The following is a 6,598-nucleotide window of genomic DNA, read 5'->3' on the forward strand; positions in this document are numbered from 1 at the left end:
CTTAAATTTAAATAATATCTCAGGGGAATACCAGCCAGTATTTCTGATATTTCAAAAAACGAGAAACAAATATACTAAAAGCAAAATAAAGGTGTTTTTGGAGGCACTAAGTTAATCCACATCATCTAAATTATTTGGTCAGTCAGATTAATAATTTACGGCTAAGATTAAATATAATTATATAGTTACCTAACGCGGACGAACGTGACAGGTCACCCGTGCTGATGGTCGATCGATCGTACACGATGATAACTAAAAGCTATTCGGTTACAAAAAAAAAACTGACGTACGTAGGGAAACCTCAAATAGATCTGATCTCCAAAAGACATTCGTGTGTTAATAGGAATCCTGCTGAGTCCGTTTAAAATAAAAGAGATCAGGCATGTACGACCGTGAGGCTACAAGAGTGTGTACCTTGATGTTCAAATCATATAGCATATCAACATGTTAACATATTTCAGACCGGATTTTTCCTTCTTAGTAGGAAAAGAATACTGGTGAGCGCCAGTAAATATAGTTTACAGAAATATTGGTTATAATACCATCCGAGATTTGTCAAATGAATTTATAAATTTATCGAAATTATTTTAATTTTGAGCTAATTATTCGAATACCGGCAACTTTTGTCCAGCATTGCTGTTTTCGGTTTCCAGAAATATCGTCCGAGCGAAACATCTCAAACCCTGATGGATCAGCAATACGCCATGAAATCTCTACTATTAAGAGCAAACTGGTGAATGCCTGGTGTCACATTTTCAGGATGGACCATAATACCCCCCATGTCTTTATCCTACCAAACAACTCAATCCTACTATTTCTCAACTAACACGTCTTTATCTGATCCAAGAAAATCGGCAACCACATACTAACAAGCAAGCAAAGATCGATTTAGCAAGGATTGAGAAGAGGCGGCCAGCACCTAATTGATCAGGAGGACACCTCGCCATTATTGTTTCTCTTATTCTCCTCTCGCTCTGTCCCGTGGAGACCGCCGCCGCCCTCCACCAGCGATCTCTCCTGCGTCTGCCGCCGTCCTCCCCCGAGCCCGCTTAGCTCTGCAGTCTACACCCTGTGCTAAGCGTTTGACGGGGACGGAGCCGGGCTCCTCCCACATCGGATCCGCCGGGTAGGTACTTCCCGATATGGATGCGTTTCTTCCCCAGCCTAGCTTCCCTCACGACAAAGCTGCCGGCGATCCTGATACATCGCCGTAGGTTCACGGATCGGCTTTTCCGACCTCCGCTTACATCGCCTCAGTCCACAGGAATGCCATTTCATTTGTACCTTGTCGCCTCGGTCAGATGTGTCACCATCTAGTAACAGCAGAAAAGTTTTCTTGATTTTTTCAGGTTGTGCTTGTGTACTACATGTGCCCAAGCACGTCGTATTCACGCCCAGCGATTTTCTATGTGTTGCTTTTGCATGAGAAAAATTTTAAATCCAAATCTCTCCTTCGTTTTATTGTGGTTCGTGTAGGTGCTTTCCTAGACTTGGGAGATCGTTCTGGATTTTCAGTCACCGATCATGGGACAAATATTAATTTGTTGAGTTTGACCATAAATGATTCCTTATAAACTTTTCGACTCCAAAAACCAATCAGCATATGTCTTGCATTTGTATGCCCCACCAACAGAAACATGATTAACCACTGAATAGTTCCTACATGTATACCACGAATGAGCAAAAATGCAGCACAAGGTGATGTAAAAGAAGCTAAAACTGGTGAAATTGCCACGCAAAAAGTCATGCTCATATAAGCAAATCATCCCATTATGTGAGAGGACTCGCACACCATTAATGATAAATCAACCTGGTAAGCCGCATGCGATGACATTATCATCATTAGCAATAAAAGTGGCTTCAGTAGTTCAGGTATGTGAAACCCAATATGCGGAAGTTGATTAGAAAATTTCTAGCCTATTACTCGCTATACATCATCTCCAAATTGAGAGATTGATAAGCTAACCAAATTGAGCATAACAAATGAGAAAATCAACAAATGATTTTAATGATGAAGAAATGAGAAAGCCAACAATGATTATAATTAGATAAAAACCTCCTTGTCGATGAAAGCAAATTGCTCCTCTACCACTCTTTCGTTCGGTTTCCCTTTCTTCGCCCACTAAAAATATATATGAGATTACTGACTAAGAAAATCATAAGCAAAATGAAGTGAGATTACCTACTAAGAAAATTATAATGAAGAATATGAAGAAATAAGAAAAATGAACTGAAGAAGAAAAATGATTTCAAATGAGAAAGAGAGCTCAGCGTGGATGGAGGCAACTTCTACTCGGCTACTCCGTTGCTTTGTTTCCCTTTATTCTCCATCTTTTCACTCCCACTAAAAGCAAAGAGTAAAGAAACCAAGCAAAAGACCGCTCCAAAAAAAATCTCAGAAATCAACAATTGACTCTGAAATACAGGACTAATAGGATCTTTATAATTAATTTCGTTTTTGCAGGTCATGGACAATATAAAAATGGATGTTGATGTTAAAGAAGCCATCACCAAAGGCCTCGAGGCTACCTTGATGGAAGGGACCCTAGACTCACCGACTCTTTCAAATCCAAAGGAGTCATGTCATAATAAACCAAAAAAAGAAAACACAAACGTTATCCCAAAAGGTACTTAGTTCCGCCCTTTCCTTTTTGCTATATTACTTTTTATGTAATTAATGTGGCACACTTATATATCTTGCCAAACTATGTCTGCACCGCGGAAGATTTCGTCGTCATTGAATCAATAATGTCTGCGCCTAAAAATACCAACTTTGTGGAGATCGGTGATGCATCGCTATCTAATGACCATTTAAAGTGTCTTACATGTGATGACGGATTTCTGCCCGATGATGTAAGTCAACAAGAAATCACTATTTACACAATTTGCGTCTATTTTTAATTTAAATGTATTTTATGTGTTCAATTGTAGGTGATAAATGCCTACATATATTGCATGCGTTCATGTGATCATCTGCTTAACAGAGCTGGCGATAAGGTATATATGGATAAAACATACGTCTCCAATATGCTGAAGAAAGACGTAAAAATATATCGCCATATCATAGAGCAGGCATATATTTATCTAAAGCATGACATGGTCAGAACTAAATCCCTACCTATGCATCTCATTTATTATATTTTTAACATGTGTATACCTACTTATGTAATATTTTATTTTAGATCTTCCTACCGATAAATATCAGTAAGACCCACTGGTATTTAGCGGTCATCAATGCGAAGAAACGCTTGATACAAGTATTAGACTCACTTGGTCCTGGAATGGGTAGAACTGACCTCACGTTTATGGTAAGTTATTTGATTATGATCTCCTCTTGACATTTTACTTTTTCCCCGTGTCTAATATCTTTTTTCCTCATATAACAGCCCCGAGGACTTGAGAAGCACTTAAAGACTGCATCCCAAAGAAGGGGATTTGACAAAGGTGAAAAGTGGCACGATCTCGATGTCACGACATGGCCAATAGTAGAGCATATCCGAAAACCACCGCAGACTGATGGGTATGTTGAATCTCTTGAACTTTCGAATGTGAAAATTACGGTGATACAAAATTAATGTATTTAAAGGTGTGTTTGGATAGTAGTTAAATTAGACCTTACCATTGAGTAACGGGCGTGGAGAAGCTCAGCCACTTCTTTTTTTGGTGTATCAGCTCTATGTCTCTTCTATATGGGTACTAACGTAATTTCTTGTTTTTCTAGGTCGTGTGGTGCACGGTAGTTCAGTGACATGTAGAGACAGAAAATAAAATTGACTAAGCAGTTGAGCTACCATGAACCTATGCAAAAAAAAGTTATTAATCCTCTGATCAAGTAGGTCTGAAAACTCTAAATTATTTACAAAAAATGCGCGGTTTGCCAGTCTGGAGGATTGGGTAGGTCGAATGATATTTTAGCATCCTCCATTTGTACCAGTAGCATGAAGTATACCGAAAATCTTTCTAGCTTAATGATTGTTTTAATATTTTTTATGTTGATTTGTCTAGATAGAATTCTACTATAACATTTGCTAATTTTGTAGCGCATCGTGCGGGTTGTTCATGTTAAATTTTATGGAATATTGGACAGGCGATATGCTTTCTGACTGCATCACTCAAGTATTATTTTTGTTTAGAGACCGTTAGTAGTATCTTGCATCTTAAATTATTAATTTATAATATCAATGTTTCTTACTACTTTGTAGGAGGATATGAAAGCATTCCGAAGAAAATTAATTGTCATATTGCATGATTCGGAACTAAATAAAATAAGAGGCAATTCGATATATAATCAATCTAAAGATCAAGAAAATGGATCCGATTCTGATATTACGGAATCGCCAAGTCTAGGTAAAGAACACCAAGGAGATGTAGCCAAAGAAAATATCCAGCTTCGTATTTGCACCTTGTCCACCAAACCACATGAGTTTGTTGACGAGATATGCAAATACATCATGTCCATTGACGATGAAACCTGTTTGAAGTAAGCCTCATAAGATAATGATCAAGCGTCGGTACATATTATTATCATATCATTTTTCTTATCAATTATTTTGCAGAAAAGAATGGGTGCGAAGCTCCACACCTTATCCACTAGGATTAACTCTAAAGCAAATTTAGGACATACTCAGGATGGACAAGCCAATGGACAAGGATTGTTTTAACATGGCTGTGTGCATAGTGGCATGTGATGAGATACAATTTTTGATAGAGCCTCCCGTGCATAACATGGACTTAAGATTTTGTGTAAGTTATTATATTCGCATATTTATTGTCACTGTTATGGTTCTAAACCTTTTATTTCATCTCACTCGGCGATACTCGATGGTAGAAAACATCCACTTTGGCGTGTCAAGCCAGATATTAAGGAGTTGGCAACATTTTTACATAGCTGGCCTGGGATAGAACATAATATATCATCATGCAACATTGTAAGTTAGGTCTCTTTTCCATTATTAACATGATTTATGTGTTTTAATGCTCACCACTTGCAGATTTTTTTGCCACACGAATTTCGTGGCAACTTCATCTTGTTCACCATCGACAAACATGAGTGTCGTGTATGTATTTTACACCCATGTTCTGAACCTCTATCAGAAGAGAGGTACCAACTAAAATTACAAAGGTGTTCATTCTATCTAAATGACGCTCTTGAGATAGCGCAACCAAGCTGGAATTCCGATATTTATTTCTGGCCACGTAAATATCCTCACAATATCCCAATACCAACAAGCCCCGACAGGTGATTTTTCTCAGGTTATCTTTACAAGCAGCTTATTTTATCATCATTCTAATGACCAAAGATAATGATATGTTCCATTTATTTGCAGAAAATTGTCTGGATACTTAGTATTTAGTTTTATGCTTTCATGGGATGGTAAAAGATTTGTTCATCCAGTTTGCAGCGTGAGTACTCTATGTTTACAATCTTATATTTTTGGTGGGAAGAAAACTTCATGTTAACATGATAGACTAATTGTGCAGGATGGTTACGAGCTAAGGAAAAAGTTTTTGATACACATACTCAAGTATCTGGCTAATGAAGTTGAAGACAACATTCCTGAGATCGTGCGAGAATACCTTAGACGCGTCAACGGACCATGACTTTAATAAATAGTGTATTCAGTCATTTCTCTTCTACAAAATGAATTGTGCGAAGTGGATCTTTAAATATTTTAAGTATTATATATTTATTGTATATACGTTAATATTTGCATGCATTATTTACACGCTTATGCATTTGACATTACATTAAAGGACCGTGGCGAAGCACGGGCATTCTACTAGTATGGGTGAAAACAGGGAGCCATCTCACAATGCCGATGGTCCGTGCGTCTCAGACATCCTATGTATATATGCACATAAGACTACCGCACGGATTGTAAATTGCGTTAACGGTCGGTAAATACGGGTAATGGAAATACCGGCTAAGATGCACCCTGAGATTTGTCAAATAAATTGAAAATTTTTGTTTAATTTTTTTAAAATTTAAGCTAATTATGTGAATTCCTATAACATTTTCCCAGTATAATAGTTTTCCGGTGGATCCACTAAATACTACACGCTAAAATATGTCGTCTGATTTACCGTTTAGTCTATCCAACTTAAAATTAAATAGAAGTTATATAGTTAGGTAAGACGGGCGAACGTGGCAGGTCGCTCGTGCTGGTCGTACATGAAGCTGACTAATATAAAATTGATGAGTGCAAAAAATAATAGAATTAAAAATTGATAATATGTATGTACAGAAAAAGCAAAATTAGACAGATCATCAAGGTTGTTCAGCATAAATCTTGCTACCATGTTCGAAGTTTCAGACATCTTTGGACATAGTGGAACCTTCAACAACAGAATTAGCATTCCTAATTTTGAGCGACTGGACATCAGGGTCTGATTTGAGCTTAGTTATGCATCACGTTAGTCCATACCAGGATTATTATTTGAACAATTGTATCTAAAAGTCATGGCTACACGATTGAATTGAAGTAGTATACAAGTTCTAATTCAACGAGCATATATCATTAGTCAGGTATTGTAGGGTAAAGTAATTTTGTTTCATGGATTTGCATCTATGAAATAAGTGTCTAATACATGTTAAAGA

The 6,598-nt window shown here is 37.3% G+C and overlaps 2 long non-coding RNA genes across 2 annotated transcripts; both read left to right on the forward strand.

Annotated features, from left to right (window-relative positions):
- The first annotated feature begins 2,937 nt into the window (after nucleotides 1–2,937).
- On the forward strand, nucleotides 2,938–3,660 carry LOC127345798 (uncharacterized). Its single transcript, XR_011754385.1, has 2 exons — nucleotides 2,938–3,308; nucleotides 3,387–3,660. It is a non-coding gene; the product is annotated as an uncharacterized lncRNA (long non-coding RNA).
- A 1,420-nt stretch (nucleotides 3,661–5,080) lies between these two features.
- LOC127345799 (uncharacterized) lies at nucleotides 5,081–5,617 on the forward strand. Its single transcript, XR_007878999.2, has 3 exons — nucleotides 5,081–5,239; nucleotides 5,328–5,403; nucleotides 5,482–5,617. It is a non-coding gene; the product is annotated as an uncharacterized lncRNA (long non-coding RNA).
- The last annotated feature ends 981 nt before the right edge of the window (nucleotides 5,618–6,598 follow it).

This window comes from Lolium perenne, chromosome 3 (genome assembly GCF_019359855.2).
Source record: "Lolium perenne isolate Kyuss_39 chromosome 3, Kyuss_2.0, whole genome shotgun sequence".
Classification (NCBI taxonomy): domain Eukaryota; kingdom Viridiplantae; phylum Streptophyta; class Magnoliopsida; order Poales; family Poaceae; genus Lolium; species Lolium perenne.